Here is an 18,879-nt window from a genome sequence, read left to right as displayed (position 1 = left end):
ACTCGCAATGACTTCAAAGTTCAAGTTTTCAACCGTCATCATGAAGATCTCTTCGGTACACTATATTGCTGCAGAAAACGCTGTAGAGCCGTGCAAGGGTGGTGCACTAGTGGCAATGTCTTATAAGTATCTGGGTATGCTTTCTTTTACGTATCCTGTAAGATCACCTTTACACTAGATGCAATGGCTTCAACCACATTCATGAAGATCATTTTTGCTATCGTTACCATCATCACTTTGTGCGCTGCCACAGAGGCTTGCAAGTGCGGTGGCAACGTCCACGCCATCGTTGCTTGCTGCTACAGGAACGTATGAGGACTGCTTCCGGCAATGACTACCCACCAACCAGATCAGCAAGATGATCAATAGTTTCACGAGCTGCTGCAATAGCCTAGGGTCTCAGTCTGACTGCCACTGCCCCTGTTGAAAGTGCAATGCACTTTACACCTAAGCGGAGTTCAAACCTCACCACATATACCTTATCCCAACAACAGTTAGATTGCTTATCCAAGCCTATAAAAGGAACTCCTCTCTGTATTTTTCCGGAACAGTTGTTGTATGCAATTCAAATACAAATTTTCCCCTCTACTTGGTGTTAACTCCCCCTTCCCTTCTCTCTCACACCTCTCTCTCTTCTCTACCTCCATCTCTCTGTCTATTCTCTCCTTCTCTACTCTCTCACTCTATCTTCTATATATCACTCAAGTTCACATGGTATCAGAGCTTTAGAACTTGAGCTTATAAGTACTCTACGACCCTTCTCTCAAAGCAACGGACTATTTTACGCCCATCTCTCACTTCCAAGGTTTACTTGGCTAGCATGACTAGCACCTCGTCACCTATGTTTGCAACCACCAAGTCAAGGTATTTCACAATTGATAAGCTCAATGGGAACAATTACAATGTGTGGAAGCCGAGAATGGAGCTATAGAAGCAACTTGGCCTCTGGAAAATTGTTTCTCGAGATGAAATAAGACCAAGTGAAGACGAACACCTCTGACACAGAGCTACACTCGGCATGGGATTCAAGGGACATTACGCCTCAAATGGAGATTATACTCCATTGTGAGGATAGGCAAGTTTAAATGGTGCGGACTCTATCCACCTCTAAGGATATTTGGGAGTTCTTCAACAACAGTTATGAGCACACTGATCTTGTTTATCAAGTCTCCCTGATCAAGAGTCTTGTGAACAATATTATGCAAGAAGGCCAATCTGAAGTCAAGTTTCTTGACAATTGGCAGCCACTGTTAGATGAACTTCTCATCTCTAGAATGAAGATTTCAGAGAAATTTCAATGTATGCTTCTATTGGCGGCTTTACCTGCAAGCTGGAGAGCCTTTGTTACTACTCAAGCCCTGTCCTAGATGAAATTGCAAGGCCTTGTATCCAAAATCCATCAGGAAGAATCTTTAAGAGACCAGTCTAATGGCTCTATTCCAGTGGCTCTAGCCACTCATATCAATTTCAAAAAATGTGGTCCTAACCACCATTACAACAATGCAAGGTAGTTGCTTAAAGGTGGTTCTAACCGCCCTAGAAATGCGCCTTATGGTCAAGTTCAATGCCACAACTGCAAGAAGTTCGTACACATTGCAAAGGACTACAGATCCAAAACCAATCATCATGGTGGTAATCATGGAGGATTCAACGGACATAAAGAAAATGGAAGCTATCATCACAAAGCTCATGCTCATTTCACTAATATTTTGAGGTATGATGGTGATACACACCCTACTTCTATACAACCTTTTGCTGGAAACTTCAGGTCCTCTAAGCCACATCACATGACATATCATTTTGATTGGCTTGCACACTACACTCCTCTACAACACCCACTTCAAGTCCTCATGGGGGATAGTAACATTCAATATGCTAAAGGATATGGCACTGTTGCCATTACCCTACCAAATGGCACTATAGCTCACTTAGACAAGGTATACTATGTACCTGGTCTAAAGCAGAATCTCATCTCAGTAGGAGAACTCACCTCAAAGGGAATTACAGTTTCTTTCAGGCATGATAAGTGCATCCTGCATACAATAGATACAAATCACAAGCTTTTCTCTATATCTTGCCCCAAGGAAGGACGCTTGTATCCTCTCGGCTCCAGAAAAGACCAAGCCAAAGCACTTTCAACAGTCATCATTCTCCTAAGCAAGAGGAGACACTTACTTGGCACTACAGGCTAGGTCATGTCTTGCAACAAGTGCTCAAAGATATGCAACAAAAGGATCTAGTGGTAGGTTTGCCAACCACAATTACACCAATTACATTTTGTGAAGCATGCCTATTGGGAAAATCTAAGCATTTCAAGTTTCCAAGGTCAAAGTTTCATACAGCTCAACCTCTTGAGCTTATCCACTCGGATTTATGAGGCCCAATGCAGACACAATCACTCCCAATCGTAGAAACACCATCACTCCCATCACCATCACCATCACTCCCATCCTCTTCATCACATTGACATTCATACTACCTTTTTACATGGATGGCTAGATGAAGTCATTTATATGGCTCAACCGCCCTACTTCTATTGTGATGATCCCACTATCTATGTATGCAAGCTACATAAGCCTATATACGGTCTTAATCAGTCTACACGACAATGGTTCAAGCACTTGCATGATTTTCTTATTGAATGGGGATGGGTTCAATGCACTTCTGACCCAAACTTATTCTATCATACTCTCTTTCATGGATGGGCAATCATTGGTGTCTATGTGAATGAAATTCCTATCATTGCTAGTGATGAGACATATGTCTCACATGTTGTGGAAATGTTCAAGGAGGAATTCCCAGTCCATGACAACAGCCCTATGACCTACTTCTTGGGCATAGAGGTCAACAGGGATCCAATGGCAGATTCATCAAGATTTCACAATGGAAATACATTGAAGACATATTAAGTGATTATGGTCTTCTCTCTTCTAGTGGATAACTCTCTACACCACTACTTGTTAAACATAAATTATTCACTTCTCTGCCACCATCTCATGATGATACTAATTCTATGTCAAGCTTTCCATATGCTTGCTTAATCGGCCAGCAAAGGTACCTCATTTCATGCACAAGGCTTGATATTAGCTTTACAGGTCATGTATTATCTCTCCATATGAAGGCACCTCACAAATGCCATGGTCTCACTGCCAAGAGATCACTGCGCTACTTACACCACAGTTTCCATCATTCTCTCACCTATTATAGTCAACACAACTCATCACCACTGCAACTCAAAGGTTTTGTTGATGCCGATTGTGCTGGGCAAGACCCGAATATGCATAACAACTCTAGGCATGCATTTCTTCTTGCAAGTGGTGTTGTTTCTTGGCGAAGCAAGTGCCAGATTTCACTTGCTCTATCATCTACTAAGGTAGAGTATATAGCAGCATCCCTTGCTGCTCGAGAAGCACTGTGGCTTCACCAACTCCTAGAAGAACTGTCGATTCCATGTGCCACTCCACCAATCGTTCTACATTGCAACAATCAGTTAGAAATTGCAATGGCAAAGAGTCCTCAGCTTACCGAGTGCACAAAGCACATAAAGCTTGCATATCAATTCATCAAGGAGCTAGTAGAAGACAACTTCATCCAACTCAAATACATCTCTACCACAGAGAATGTCGCCGATTTCCTCACCAAGGCAGTTCCTCGTGAAAAACACATTCTTTGCTCAGCAAGAGCCAGTTTGGAAGCTCCCTAGCTTCATCTTCAACAACACTCATTGTATTTTAGCATGTTTTTATTTTTTTATTGCATTTGAGGGGGGATCTCCTCACAAATGCTCTATGCTTTATGTTATGATTTCGGTTTGAGGGGGGATGTGGAAAGTGCAATGCACTTTACACTTAAGCGGAGTTCAAACCTCACCACATATACCTTATCCCTACAACAGCTAGATTGCTTATCCAAGCCTATAAAAGGAACTCCTCTCTGTATTGATCCAGAGCAGTTGTTGTATGCAATTCAAATTCAAAATTCCCATTCTACTTGGTGTCAACTCCCCCTTCCCTTCTCTCTCACACCTCTCTCTCTTCTCTACCTCCACCTCTCTGTCTATTCTCTCCTTTTCTACTCTCTCACTCTATATTCTATATATCATTGAAGTTCACAGCCCCGTCGGTTGCTGAGGTGCTGAGCTCTGCTCACCATAATAAACACAATGGGCATCGACTTGATGTGTTGTCTATGAAGATTTGCACTTGTATATTGCGACCCAAATGCAGCAGCTGTAACGTAATTTGAAGATATTTAATGGCGTTTCCTTTTCGTTCAAATTACACTTCAACTTGATATTTGAAAGTGATATTGTCATGTGATTGGATAAATTATACTTGAGTGGATAAATTATACTTGATTGTTTCTAAACTAATCAACATGTTGAACAAATAATCAGGCTTAAAATTGACGTCTTCCGCCCTTCACAACAATCTTCTCATTCAGTGGCTTCCATATTGTCAATACAATCTCTTTGCAAGCAATTTTTTGTATAGCCCATTTTTGCTTTGCAACTATGGGTGCTATATTGAAAAGCATTTCGCAAGGAAATTTTTAGGCCTTTTATGTATCTCGTTGTCCCATGTTTTCAAATGCTGAGTTCCCTCTCTAGGTGGACGTATCAAAAGACAATTCCCATTTGTCTTTTTCAATGTTTTTCATACAATGAATAACATCATGAGCTTCTACTCGAGAGGCACCACATACCTAGCTAGGTACGATGGGGGGCAGGGAACCACCGGTCCCCAAATTCTCACAATAATTCCCATTGTCACAAATTATTGTGAGCATTTGTCCAAAATTTCTTGTGGATCCTTTTATTTGCCAAATTAAGCCTCTTGTAATCTATTGAAGATCATAATGGCCTCCTATCTAGATGTTGTCAACTCCATAGTTTCCATGGCGCTTGTTTGTTATGGTTCATTATATGATGCTTTTTGAAGTTATCAATCCTGATCATGATTTGATAGCTTAGATAAGTTGCCTGGTTTCAGCCATTGTGAGGCATAGCGTACAAAATTATTCAAAAGAACAAGAGTTTGTGATGCTTACATATCCCCATATATGTATCTCATCTTCAACACACAGTGTTGTTGCAAATAAACTTCAATAACCAATACCATGTGGTCCATCGGGCCACATGATATTTACCTAATTTTTCTCACGAGGACAGCCCCCTTTCGGCAATTACTTGCTACCCAGGGGTTGCGTGTGTCGCCTCTCTCTTGCACTGCCTCAGAGGCTCGACACACCCCCCTCCCACAATCTAGAATTGCAAAATGTTGTCTTGAAGTTGAAATTGGCTGCCTGGTAATTGACTTGTGTACACTCCCAAATTGCCCAGAGTTTTGGCAAAAATTTTACAGCGGCGGGAATCCAATTCATTTGAAAGCTCTGTAGCAAGGAAATTAGGCATTGGATCACTCGCTGCTGCATATCCAAGAATGCGCATATTAATTACAGCAAAAAAGATCACACGTTGCTGCATATCCTGGAATACGCAATAATTATAGAACAAAGGAAAAATACATCGTAGCGGTTCATCTGCGAATGAATGTCACGGGGGAAAGCGTCGCTTGTGCTGCCCATTGCTTCTTCATTTCAATACTGCTTCACACATCCCCACCAAAGAGGCATCTTCAATGGTTGCTTTAGATTTTGCATAGGCTGGAGTAGAGATTGGTGGAGTTGTCGAAGCCCTTTTAGATAACAACAGTCCTCATAATCACGGAGGCTTCTCTCACAAAAGTGGGAGCAGGCAGCTCGCTGAGGGCAATCTTCAAGAGAATGGCCTAACAACTCACTAGTGGATTGTTTGCCATGTCTTTGTATCCCTTATTTGCAAACGCACAAAACGCATTCGACATACCTCCTGTCACAGGAATGCTGGCTAGGATGACATAAAGTATCAAATATAGTCATCCTATGGAAGCAACTACTGTGATGGAATGACATGCGAGAGGATTATGGCAGATGCCATCCCATCAATTACTTAGATAGAACAACATGCCCTAAATAATGGTGTTGACAAAGAATTGAGATCATTGATAATGAAGAACCCTTTCGGCACTTGTCTTCATGCGGGAACGACTCTCTCTAGGTTGGGAGTCTAGAAGTGCTCAACCTCTCCATAGCACTTGTAGCATCCGCGTTTTGAGGGGTCCACCAAGAGGGGTAATCATTTTTTAGGATTATTGATGAAGGGATATTGGTAGCCATTGAAGGCAATCCCTCAAGGGAGAGGGAGAACCCTATTGACGATCAAAAAGCCCTATGTTTTCAGACTATATAAGCTTGAATAAGATCTCGAATTAGCCTCACAGGCTTTCTGATTAGATCGGTCCTTGGGGAGGTCCACATCTCCTCTACTTACTCTCAATATAATGGCTTTGTCAATGGGTACTACCCTTCAGTAGCACGATGACTTGGAGTCAGTGTTCGGGAAAAATCATTTTTCCAAACATACAAATTTCCTTTCCTTGAGTTTTCCAAGAGGAAATTTTAGAAAATTAGGGTTATTTTTGGGTTTTTACACCATTTTTCTCTATTTTTTGGTGGAATTTCTCCCTTTCCCCTTGCCCTCAATCGGCATTTTTGAAATTCGAAACAGCACAATATTAAGCTGGCACACAATTTTCCCGAACATTGCTTGGAGTGCTAGACTTTTTGGTCCTACTGTAGACTCATCTTATGATTTTTTGTCTTGATTTGATGAAATCATTGTATCCTCTCTGTCTCTCTCTAACCTATTCCTTGATAGTGTTCCTTATGCATGATGAGCCCCATGGTTGCTTTGGGCTGCTAAATTAATGGCCTTCATTGATGTTTCGTCATCATGGTAATGGTAAGAGTCTATTTCTTGTTATTGATGCGATAATGTATCACCCTCCTTATCTTGAATCACTTGATGATGCTTGGCATTGACCATGCATGCTATGGTCTCTTTCTTCTCACTATACCTATAGGTGCACATTGATGGATGCTCAGTGTAGTGGCTTGGCATGAGCATGAAGAGGAGGACGCTACCCTTGCTAACTACCCTCCTTCCCTACTCAAGGTGAGGGTTGGTCATCCTCACTTAGTCTTGGATTTTTTAATCACTTTTTTAGCAAATGAGAGAGCTGTTGAAGATGATGAAATAGGAAACAGAAGGAAGACAGCAACTCAGAGTAGGAAGAAGATGGAGAAGGAGAAGACACAGAGCTTGTGTACGAGATCTCTGTAGTCTCTCTCTCTGTATTGGAATAATAATTTGTGTATACAAACTCAGAGCTACAAAGCTTATATGAAACCCTAAGAGATAAGGTGTCCTTTCACACCGGATGTCCAGGGGGAAAAACCCAGTGGGAGAAAAGTGCCCCTGGTGAAGCGCGTATACACACTAACACTACTACATGTCTACAAATCCCCCCTGTAGTGATAGTGTGAATCCGTACAAGGTAGCAGATCATCATGTGTATGAGAGTAAGCCCAAAGCTTTTCGGAAAGCTTCAAACTTTTCTCGTGATAACGCCTTCGTAAATAGATCTGCAATGTTATCCTGTGTAGGACAGTAAGTTAGTGTGATCTCCCCTGCATGTAGCCTTTCCCTGACATAGTGGTAGTGAACCTCTATGTGCTTTGTTCTTGCATGAAATACTGGATTCCTTGCAACTGCCATAGCACTTGTTTCACAAGAAAGTCCACAGCTCCCTTTGACAAGCATTTGAAATGGAACTCATGGAGTCATGAGAGGACATCATGATAACGAGAATGTACTTGTGGGCCGCATGGTTCATAATTCACCCCAATAGACCTATGCCTGATAAACACGGAATCACGACCTCTGTTAGAACAAGATCAAATTGGTTTTTCTGGTCCATCAAAAGCTCCCATGCTAGTAACCCATTGGAGGCAGGTGTAACTTCATAGCTGCAATCGCGTAGGAGAGCACCAACTAGATCAAGCTGAATGCATGGAACTCATGCAAGTCTAGGCTATGTTGGCAATGATGAAGGGGATGAAAACACCGTCCTAAGGGCTGAAATCTGCAATCTCGTATCTGCTGTCCAAAAATGCTATGTGCTGAAATCTACGACTATGTCCAAAAACGCTGATTCTGGGATTGTTCTGTAGGTATTTGAAGCTGAGAATCTATTGGTTTAGGGCTGAAAACTGAGGTTTCTTGGGGCTGAATGTGCTACTCTTTAGGGGCTCAATCTGCTGGTCTTTCATTGCTGAAAAACGCCATGCTGAAAACTGTCAAAAACGCTAGGTGATGGGTCTCCAAAAACGCTAGGTTGTTGAGCTTCTTTTGTCGATGGTTGCTGAGCTTCTGCTATCGATGGATATGCATCTACACTAAGTGACTTCATAGCTGCAATTGCGTAGGAGAAGTGGCGTGAGTGATTCTACTATTTTAAGGGCCAATCTGTTTTTTCAAGATTTTGGATATGGCCTCACTGAAGGCATGGTTCAACATGGAGGTTTCCCTCTTATGCTTTGAAAGAGTGATATAATGCGTGAGGGAATGCTTTGCTGGATGAAGAGAAGGAAAACTAGGATATGACTGGGATGCGGTGCAAAAGGCTATGTAGACCTCGGCTGAGACACTCTCGAGGATGACTGAGAGTTACTACAAGGATGTAGAGACGATGCGGTTGGAAAGTAGAAGAACGAGAAAAGATCTCGAGAGAAAGAAAATGCTTATGGATGCCGAGTTCTGTCGGCAAGAGCAAGTGATGATCTGGTTTTTTGAAAAGGTGTTGATGATGCATGCCAAGCTGAGTGAAGAGGAAAAACAAGCAAAAGAAGAGAAGGAGACGGATTCCTCATGTATGGACGAAGGAGAAGAATGTATGGATGTACCATGTGTGGACGAGTGAAGAAATTGAGGAGGAGCACCAGGTGAACCTTGCGGACTCCTATCACCCACATGAGAGGGGAGACCTGGAGCATGCGACACGCAGCGACCTATAGGTTTCTACCTTCGAATTGCCCGAGAAGGGGATTGTGGAAATCCATGGCAATAAGCCATTCGTATGCGAAGAATTGAGAGGAGATGTGGAGAACCTGGAATGTCGCACTGTGGTCGTGATGCTTGATTATGAAGTGAATATAAAGGATGTGAGCCAGGCAGGGTCTGCTGATATGCGTATAACCTAAGATATACCACTAAGTTGGGGTGTGTGAATGAGGCCAAACCCCTCAACAAATGGTGTTCACAGTATGGCTGCGAATAGCTTGGACCAGATGGCGGTCAGAAAACAAGAAGGTTAGCAACAAGCCTACTGGCTTGGAGCACACATGGGAAGGATGATTGTGGGATTACCCGGAAAAGGAGGTCAACAAGGTGTGACTAGGGTTATGAATTGACAGTGGTGCAAGGTCATTGGGTAACGAAGGAGGTCATTGAGACCCGATTGGGAATGTCCCTGAAGGGGCCTTATAGAATAGTGTACGCGAGCCATAAGCTAGCTGAGGCAAACCCAGTGGGATTAATCGCCGCGTGGTTACAGTTCGCCGCGTGGTTCGATGATGGGTATTAAGTGTTAAAAAATGCGACTGCCCGAGTCATGTGTGGCAAGCAGGGCTTCTTGGGGTTGTGGATAGTGACCTACTAGAGGTGAAGATATGCATATGGGACCCGGAAGAAGGTTACCCATGCGGGGATGCATTTGTTTACGGAATGACCCGAATGCGCGGAGGTGTTGAGTTGACAGCACGCTGAAATATACTTGGCCGATGCGGGATTAGAGTCGTTTGCTGATTCTGACAGACGGAATGTAGCAAGACGAGTGCTGGCACAAATGCACGCCACAGATATCCGTTGGATCCCACCGCGACAAGGCAAGTTGCAAGAGGATGCGGAGCGAGTTAGGTGGACTCGACATCATACCATGCAGCCAAGGACTAGATCGCATAATCGGGGATGTACCACAACTAGGAGGTATTGGGCTGAGTCGGAGGGCCAACAAACAACTAAGGTGCAGGGTGAGATATGCAGGTACGAGAAGAACAACAATGCTGGGGCAGGTTATGTATTGCCGATGTGTTTCCCCTCGAAGAGATGGGCGAAGCACTGAGTGCGAATGCAACACGATTGCGCATTGCAAGAGGGCAGGCTCCGATCAGCACCAACCCACCTTTCATTTGGGGAGCTGTGTTGTGCGAGTGATTAGGCACATGCAATTATACCTTAGCCGGTACAGGCCCGAATGGGGTTATTCGACAGCGGGCAGCGGGCTGTATGCCAGGCCATTTTGGATGAAGGCCTACGGGCGTGGGGTCCCCAAGTAAGTAGTGGGGGCACATTGATGATAGTTATGCTACTGGTATGGTTGACACTTCATGGAGGTTGATGCAAAGGGAGGAATTCCACTGGGGAGAATCTTGAGGCGGATTGTCTTTGGAGCTTAGGAGCTTGGTGTGGTCAAGCTTGGTCGAGGAGGCGGTTGCGGCTTCCTTGGTGAGAGGAGCTTTGAGCTCAGTGGAGCTCGATAGAGAAGTGCTCGGTGGAGGAGAGCTTGAAATTCGAGTGCTTGGATGCTATTGTGGCAGAGCTCTTGCATTGGATCTTGCATTGAGAGGACATTCATCACGCAGAGTGGAGCAGGAGTAGGTTCAAGACTATGTGCAACTCGTTTTTTGCCATTTTCGGGCTGTAAAACGCAGCTTTTTGCGTAGCTACGTCATACAAAATCAGATCTACATGATCCAGGAGTCTAAGTCAGGGTTTTGGCACGCTCCGAAAGCGATGGAGATGTCTTTTTGCTGAAATTATGCTTTGAATTACAGTAGGTACATCAGCAGGTTTGTTTGTGTCCTTTCCTTTCGGGTCCCAAAAACACTGTTTTTGGTATATCTTACACACACGGAGTATTTTCTGCAGCAACCAGCAGATTCATAGGTTTACATAGGTTTTTGGATATGCATTTGTCCAGAGAGCCACTCATGCGAGAGTGAGCTATGTTGCCATGGTCTTGGCGTTTTATGTATGCCATATATAGATTTGTGTATTTGTTTAATTATGGCTGAGATTATTTGAGATTTGGCTCAATTTATAGAAGACACTCTGTTGGATTTTATTCAGGTTCTCGCCATAGCTTCTACGTATCCGCAGGTTGCTCTTTGACAATTTAGTGGTTGAGTTTACTCCCACTTTGATAGGTGATTTTCAGCCATCATTTGGTTGGAGTTTGGAGTCACTTGTGTATGCCCTTGTGTGCCATATTTCGCATTGTCCATAGCGAAAGATCTTGCAAGGTTTTGCAAGTTATTTGGCAGACATTTGGTTGGAAGGTATTTTGGCAGCAATCATCACTCACATGTATGTCATTTGAGGTGTCGTCGAGTGGTATTCCGGCAAGAGCGGGTATGCTCATATGTATGACTTTGTGAGGTGATTCCGATCGAGTTTATTTCCGGATTGGCCATTGTGGCATATATTATTGTCTCTTTGACGTTTACTGTTGAGACTTTGCTCCAGTTACAAAGGAAAGTATGCCAAAATTTTGTCAGATATTTATGCGCGATTGAGTCATATTGACTTGTGATTTTTTGCAAGGTTTTGCACGGTTATTGGTGCAATTTTGCATCAGGTTTTGAGCCATATTTGTAGACTTTTGTTGATGCGATTCTATATAGTTTAGGGCTGATTTGGTTGACATTTTCTAGTCATTGTTGGTTGCTCTTTTGCGAGCATTATGGCTGATTTTTCATTTGACTTCCAGCGTTATGGTCTGACACAGTTTGATGGTACAGATTTTGTTGCTTGGAAGGAGCATATGCTTGTTGCATTGGCGGATTTGGGGCAGGATAAACCCTTGCGTGGTTTATCAGCGAAGCCCAAGTCTATGCGTGATGATGATTGGCAGGATCTTGAAGAGTTAGCAATGTCTACGATTCGTTTGCATCTGGTTGAGTCTATTTACTGGCAGGTCTTGAGGGAGACTACAACTCATGATTTATGGCATAGTTTACATGCTATGTACATGACATCCATGTCTACAGGGGAGTGGACAGCCTGCTCGGTTAAATCAGACAATAGGGACAAGGCAACAATTTTGCTCAAATCGAATATACTCGATGAGGAGATCGTGCTCTCTCCTAGGCGGGGAGAGTGTTACGGGTCTCTATGCATAGGCGGGTTTCGAGACCCTCCACAGTCACTCGTCCTCTTGAGTCGACTTCGTGAGACGCGACCTCGAGGGCCCTTGGTCGACGAGAGGTCTCTACCTCGGGTGATCACCCTTGCGCAGGGAAGCTATACAAGCCACACTCGAGAAGGGAAGCTATACAAGCAGTAGAAAAACGCAAATTCAGCAATATAAAAACGCAGAAGATCAGCGTTTTAACAACCCCAAATCAGCCCTAGTTGGTTGCAGAAGATCTCCATTTTCAGCCCTCGAAAATGCAACCAAAACAGTCATTTTTCAGCCACCGAAACAGTCCCAAAATCACTAGAGACCACAGATTTCAGCCCTAAAGTCATCGTCGTCATCACCGTCGTCAGCACAGTTCGGAGCAGTCATCTTGAGCAAAGCGCAAACAATCATATGCTATGGACTTGCCGACAATGTCGACGAAGATCAAGACGACAACGAGACGGGCCGAAATCCGAAAATCGCTATGGCTGAAATCTGCGAATCTTATCCCCACTGAATTTCGACTCTATGTCGATGGTGACGATGCGTTGAAAACGCATATGTTGAAATATACGTTTTTTGGGTTGAAACTGCAAACGCTCGTGGATCTGACCATGCGGCGAGGAACTGCTGCGAGAAGGTGAGGTCTGCGAGGTTCGATGATTCTACGGTGGAGTCTGATTGCTGAAAACTGAAAACGTTGGTCTAGATCTAGGTTTCGTCCCGATAGATCAACAAAATGCTGGATGGTTATGGTGATGCAAAAACACTAGGGCTGTTCTGCTATCTTGCTGTGGAATCTGATAATGCTAGGGCTGATCTGTCTTTTGCTGTCGGGACCGATCTGCAGTGCAAAAACTCCAGGGTTGATCTGTCATGCAAAATGCTAAGCTTTTTAGATGGGCTTCACTGTCGGTGGCAGCGTCCTCGTATCCTAACCAGCGGCGTGTTTTGATTACCTTGTACATAGCTACAAAAAGAGAAACGAGTTTGAAGGGAATCAAACCCTGACACTAGCCATATAAGGCTATCACCACGAGACTCCCCACCACCCACCCTTATTAGTAATATTTCAAAAGAATAAAAATCATTACTTAACAAAATGAATTACTATGAGATTAAATCTTACCCAATATAGGTTGATTTGTGAGTTGATACGCACGGCTAATAGTCCTCATCGTCATCTCTGAGATTAACCGTCAATAAAATCTCATCTTCATTATCTTTGTTTACTTCTTCAAAATCCTCTGCCGTTAAATCTGTGTTGACGTTCATTTCCTCCGTGTGCTCGACATCCACTATTTCTTCTTCTTCGGTGTCTGTAGTGTCAGAGTACCGATGGTTGTCGTTCTCATCATCATCTACAATGTCATCATCATCGGCAAGAGAAATTCTACACGTCTCTAACATGATGTGTCTGAATTTGAGGATGTTACCAATTCATCCTGATTTGCTTCCTCAAGGTCAACGCTATCAAACAACTGACGACCTCTAGGTTGGACATGCACAACTTGCCACCTTGGATGAGAATCTGGGTTCTTGTAAAAGAACGCTTGCTCAACATGAGTTGGCAGAATGTAAGGCTCTCTTGTTGCACACATTAACTTTGAGGAGTCGACGGACCAAAATTTGGACGGTTCTCTTCTCATTGTGGCACTATTTCCTTTATACTCGGCATGAAACCAATCCACCTTCAGAATCACCTGTCAAAATGCACGAATCAAAACTTTAGAATTATGTATAACTTCAAGAAATCTACATGTCATTGTTGTATGAAGAGGGATTTCATTCACCTGTTTGAAGATCCGATATGATATTTCATAAATGCCGACTATGGTTCCACATAACCCAGTTCACTATCAACAAGATTTGTGTCTCTTGAACTTGCACGTGATAATTGCTTGAAAGAGGCAACAACGGAAGAATCTTGAGTAAGACGTAAGTCGTCAATAGCTTTTATTCGAAGATGTTGACCATAAGCCCACATGTTTGTATACATTCGAGCCTAGATCAATATATAAATGATATAAGAAAAAAAGGAATATTGCTTGTTTAGTTTAAAGTTTTCAAAACCCAAAAGTTACCTTTCTTTCACATCCGATCATAAACTCTCTCTTTTCCCTTGAGATGTCTCATGATCTCTATCCGCCCGTTGCATACGGGTGTATAACCAATCCATGAAACTAAGTACGTCTTCGATGTTATTTACGTTGGTTTGATATCTGGATCTCCTGTTTTTATGTCTGCCAACTCGTTGGTTCGCAAGTTTCTCCTCATACTCCTCAACAAATTGTTGCATTCATTCGCTATTATAGACAATGAAAGTAGAAATATCCAAATTATCTTGGATCTTAAGTCGAAAAGGGACTCCCTTACCAGACAATACCTCGTCTGACATGATAGAAGAAGACTCATTAGTCCATACGCGTGGAGCTTCAAAATCGGTTTGCTCAAGATATTCACAAACGTAATATATGCATTCTTCAAGCATCCATCCTTCCGCCATAGAACCCTCTCGTCTTGCTTTTTGACGTACATAACCTTTCAGTACTCCCATAAATCTCTCGGCCCAAAACATCCATCGAGTAGAAACAACACCAGCAAGCTCTATCTCGTCCACTAGATGGATTAGCAAATGAACTTGGATATCAAAAAAGGAGGTTGGAAGTTCCTTCTCCATTAAACAAAGAAGCTCTTTACATTCACGCTTCTTTTGTGGAATTAACCCTTGGTTAATTTCTTTAGATGTAATCCATCTATCAATAAAAGAAAGAAGATATTAAAGTTATATTTGAATTAAGAACTTATCAACTAAAATTTAATGAGCGATAAATACCTTGCAAGCGATCCAAAGCGATATATTACGTCTCGGACTCCTTGGGTAGTACATCCATCAATAACAAGGGGTAGAACATGATGTATACATGATTAATCCAATCAACAAAACATGCAAGAAAATAAATACTTACGAAGATTGATAAAACATTACGTTCACAAAATTGTGCCAATCATGACCAGACAAGCTCTTGTCATCTAAAGTGAATATGTTTCGACAAGATGATCCATATCCTGTAGGTGTACGAATTTATTGAATCCTCTTGTTGACAGTCTGCACCTCTTCTACGCTGAGTACCCATGGAGCAGGCTCATAGGTTGTGTCACGTCCAGTTTCATCAGAAAGTGGCCATAGATTAGGCTTTGAGTTTCGATCCTTTAAGCCATTTCTTGTTGCCACCACTGTGTCTTTCAAGCCAACAAGGTGTTGCCATAACGAATGACCAACGTTCTTAAATATATGCTGACGGACGCAAAGCGGACCCCAAACCCCGACGGCCTCTAAAACGCCAGGGGCCGAATGGCTCGTCTCGAGCCTGCCACGGTAAAGTGAACAGGGGGCACCACCTAGCTTTGAGCGGCTAGGACGCAAAGCCCACGATGATATGAACACCGCAAGCCTACACACACACACACACACACACACACACACACACACACACACACACACACAGAACACTCGCAATTGATGAAAACACCCTCGCGGGTGTGAGGGTGAATTATTTCTACAATATTTACAAGGTGGCATGCCGTGGTGGTAGAGAGGTAGGGGAAAGATATGGTGCAACCTACTTGGTGCGTTCTCTAGGGCGACTCAATGACTGTGAATGTTCATTGCCAAGAGCGTGCATACGTGTGTGCATCGACCATTGGAGTCGAGAGATGGGTGTGGTTCCCTTCGCATGGTGCAATCAAGGCAAACCCAACAAACAAAACCCCCTCCCCGCGATGGTGATGGTGTCAATCCCTCCTACTACAATCGACCCAGTGCTTGGTTCCACATAAGTTGCCCACCCCCCCCCCGATAGTGACCTCTCAGTGCAAATTTATAGGTGTTGGCTGCTTGGATTATGGTAATCCTAGTGTGGTTAGGGTAATCTTAATCGGGGAGACAAAGCAAGTGGTGGGCCCGGTGTGGTTGACCCTTGCTTTGTTTTGGGGAAGGTTATTAAAAGATGGGAATCTCTAGGTGGGCCTTTTACACCATCACCTAGAGAGAGGATATTTACAAAAGGGAAATTTACAATGGCTTGGATGAAAACTGAAGATAATGGTAAAATAACCTAAAATTACTCGGATGGCATCGAGGTTGGGTGTTTCCGTCGAAAGGGGAGCTGCCGGTGCATTGGTGTCGAGCGTACTTCTTTTCGGAGTCGGCCGGGGCATGCCTTCGGCGCATTTTCTGTTTTTGTCGTTGGCGGCACGTGCTTTGGATCCTTCTTCTTTTGTTTGTCGATGTCGTAGGCGTTTATGCGTGTGTGTATGTATGTATGTGAGTGTGGGAGCATATATGTGTATTTGCGGGTGAGTGCGTATATGTATATGTATGTGCGCATGCGTGCGTGGGAACACGGGAAGGGGGGGGGGAGTTATATAATGTATATATATATAATATATAATTTTATATTTTTTTCTTTTTTTTTCTGTGGCGGATGGTGGACTGCTGCGCATGGCGGAAGGAGAGGAGGGGGTAGGATTGGGGTGTGTGTGTGTGGGTGAGTGTGTGTGTGTCTGTTTTTTGTTGCCGCAAGGCGTGTGTGTGTGTGCTTGGGCTGCGGACTGCACGTGAGGGTGTGTGTGTGTGTGTGTGTGTGCTGCAGCACATGGGAGAGAAAGGAGACTTGCGCGCTGGCGGCATCCGGATGGAGGCAGAGAGACTTGCGCACTGGCGTTCCGTGAGAGGGAGAGTGAGGGAGAGGGGTGAGGGGATAAGAGGTAGAGAGATTGTGTAAGGGAGAGTGAGGGGAAGAGGGGGTATGGCAGGGCATGGGTTTGTGTGGGTGAGAGGGAGAGGGGGGAGGGTGGTGTTGTCTTGCATGGGCTTAAGGACGAAGGAAAACTAAGTCAATGGGGGGGGGGGGGGGGGGGGGGGGGGGGGGGGGGAGGGAAATATATCCGCGGGCCGGGGGGGGAATGAGCCGAAGGAGGGTGAGGCGAGCGGGTGGGGAATGGGTTAAGGGGTCGGGGTCGAGAATATTGGGGGGAGGGGGGGGGGTAGGATAGGGTAGAGGATAAAGGGTAATGGGGGGGGGGGGGGGGGGTCTCATGCGGCTCACACCGAGGGAGCATGAGAGAGGGGTTGGGGGGGGGGGGGGGGATGAATTTTTGCCTGGCCGGGAAGGGTAAATCGAGGGGGGGGGGGAATATTAGGGAAGGGGGTATGTAAGGAAAATGGGGGGGAGAGAGTGCGAGGGTTTTATCTGATGCCTGTAGGGCGGGAGGGGAAAAATGAGTTACGGTGGGGGGGTACTGAGAGTGGGGGGGGGGAATATTTAGTTTTTTTTTCTTTTTCCTTTGATTTTCCGAAAGTCGGCTATCATTAGCCCTCTCTCTTTTGGCTAGAGGCATTCATGCTTCTAGCCCTTCTTCAGTTTCTTCAACTGTAGAGTTAGAGGGTTCTCCCTCTTCTGGAATGTCTAGCATGAATTATGGGTCAAACCTAAGAAAGTACCTCTTCAGTCTCCATCCATTGACTCTAGTCTTGTGAATTTTCCCATCTGCCTCCATCAGCTTATAGCTGCCGTTGTCGTAGCGTTTCTTGATGATGAATGGTCCTTCCCATCTGGGTTGAAATTTCTTATCCTTCCTCGTATCGAATCTGTTGTCGTATCGCAGCACTAACATGCCTTTTTCCAGTCCTTTCTCTTTAAGCCCTTGATTGAAAGTGAGTCGGCGTCGTTCTGCCTGTGCTGCATAGTGATTAAATGCTTCTTCCCTATCCATTTGTAGTCTCTCTAGATCCAAGATGTGGTTTCTAAGGTTTATGATTGGACTTTGGGTCTGGCTGGCCAAGACTCGTAAGCTGGCTATTTGTACCTCAATGGGTAGAATTTCCTCCTTCCCATAAACTAGATGGAAAGGGGTGAAACCTAGTGATGTTCGGAACGTTGTTCTGTAGGCCCAAAGAGCTGCCATGAGATGTTTATCCCAATCTCCTGTATGGTTGTTCACCTGTTTTGTGATGATCTTGCAAATCATTCCATTTACCTTCTCTACCAAACCATTGCATTGTGGATAGTATGGTGTGGAATGCCGACGTGTGATGCCTAACTTCTTCATCAGTTCTCCTACCACATCACCTCTGAATCCTGGTCCTCTATCTGATATTATCTCAAGAGGAGTGCCAAACGGGCAAACGATATGCACAAAAATGAACTTTGCCACCTCTTGGGCTGTAATGCGGGTGGTGGCCATTGCTTCTGCCCATCGCGTCATGTAGTCTACCCCCACTATGATGTACAGCTTACCTGATTGGGCCCTTGGTAAGGGACCAATTGCATCTATTCCCCATTTCTCAAAGGGACCATATGAAATGATAGGGGTTTGTGGCTCGTAGGTTAGCATGCGATCACTGGCCACTTGACAAGCCTTACATGTTTTACACCAATGGTGCACATCTTTGTTCAAAATAGGCCAAAAGTATCCTGCTTGTAGAATCTTCCTACTGGTGATATCTAGAGCAAAATGACCACCGCAGACGCCGTCATGGCAGCTTAAGATTACCTTTGTGATTTCACCGGAGGTTGGCACCCGCCTGAGAATTTGATCCTTGCCCTTACAATACAAGTGGTCGTCTATAAGGCGGTACCTAGTAGCCTTCCTTACCAGCCATTTTTTTTGGCCTTTAGTGTGTCCTGTTGGACATTCTTCTGTATTCAAAAAGTTGATGATATCTGGCATAGCGTCACTACCTTGGAAGAGG

General features: G+C 44.2%; 1 pseudogene; it reads right to left on the bottom strand.

The window, feature by feature from the left end:
* Positions 1-13,240: 13,240 nt before the first annotated feature.
* On the bottom strand, positions 13,241-13,771 carry LOC147423712 (uncharacterized; annotated as a pseudogene).
* Between the last annotated feature and the right edge of the window lie 5,108 nt (positions 13,772-18,879).

The sequence above is a fragment of the Adiantum capillus-veneris genome, chromosome 26 (assembly GCF_014529385.1).
Source record: "Adiantum capillus-veneris isolate H3 chromosome 26, ASM1452938v2, whole genome shotgun sequence".
NCBI classification, from domain to species: domain Eukaryota; kingdom Viridiplantae; phylum Streptophyta; class Polypodiopsida; order Polypodiales; family Pteridaceae; genus Adiantum; species Adiantum capillus-veneris.
This window is presented reverse-complemented; position numbering and strand designations above follow the sequence as displayed.